Raw genomic sequence first — 1,423 nt, 5'->3', positions numbered from 1 at the left:
GATAAATGTTACCTATTCAGAGAGATCTTCCCTGAGTCTCCAATTCCCTCCACTATTCCATTGTTTTCTATCATGGTACCACCCCCCCACCTCTTCTAGTACTCACTTATTAGCACTCAAGTGCTAATTATTTATTTATTTGCTCATTATCTGTTTTCCTTAGACAATTTTAAGTTCCATTTGATGAGGGCCATACATATACACCAGTCTTGTGGACTACCTTAACCTTAGAGCCTACCAGAGAGATTGTGAATGTCATTCAGTCTTGTCCGACTCTTTGCAAGCCCATGGACTATAGCCTGCCAGGCTCCTCTGTCAGTGGAACTCTCAAGGCCAGAATACTGGAGTGGGTAGCCATTCCCTTCTCCAGGGGATCTCCCCAACTCAGGGATCAAACCAGGTCTCCCACCTTGTAGGTGGATTCTTTACCATCTGAGCCACCAGGGAAGCCAGAGAGATTAGTACCAGTAAGTGTTTATTGAATGAAAGTATAATTATATAGATGGATGAAGGAAGGATTGTTTAGTCTTTGAATCCTTATTTTATGATTATAGATTACCTGTTTGCACTATAACATTTTGCTGATGAATAAATAGTCCTGCACCACTATTTGTGATGGATAATAAAATGCAAGATTTTCCAGAATTTTTTTAAACATCATACACAAACTGACCCTGATGTTGAAAGAAATTTTACTTTCATAATGTTGATTTCTGTTCCAAAATTTGCATTATCCTTCATTACAATATAATTTTCTGATATAACACTTTCTGACTTCCTCTCCCTATAAATAGCATGGAGAACCCTAGGCCACGGGCTGAGGGATTGGTGTTCAGATATGGGGGTGAAGAGTCACTTTTTGGAGAGAGATGTTCTGCACAGAAGCAATTCTGAAGAAAGTGTCTTGGGGGGAATGCCAATTAAACTCCAAGCAGCCTGTTCAATGAATAATTTAGCTGAAGGAACTGGAAAGAACTTCTGGAGACTTTAAAAGTAGAGGAGAGAAATGTATCCAGAGTGAGTTACTGAAGCAGATTTTAGATTTTTCAAGTGTTTATGCTCTTGGGTAGAAAAGATGGTAAAAGATGTTGACTGAGGCTGCCAGTTAATAATGAGTACAGATACAGAACAGAGCACACTGGAGATCAGAGAATCCACAGAGCTTGGAGAAGTGTGGCCCTCAAAGTCCTAGGACTCTCAATTCCTTTAGTCTAATGTGAATACTCTCTTCCTTCTAAAAAGAACGTCTTATATGATATCTTTCAATTGTGTACGTTTTTTTCTTTTTGCTTATATACCAAATCTAGTTAATGTAACTAGGGGTTATACATATTTGTTTATATTCTAAGCCTCAAATGTGTAATTTCTGTACGTTGGAGTGTCAAGTATAATGATAAATAGAATGAACATGTGTATGTGGTCA

This window comes from Oryx dammah, unplaced genomic scaffold, assembly GCF_014754425.2.
Source record: "Oryx dammah isolate SB20612 unplaced genomic scaffold, SCBI_Odam_1.1 HiC_scaffold_22, whole genome shotgun sequence".
Classification (NCBI taxonomy): Eukaryota; Metazoa; Chordata; class Mammalia; order Artiodactyla; family Bovidae; genus Oryx; species Oryx dammah.
This window is presented reverse-complemented; position numbering follows the sequence as displayed.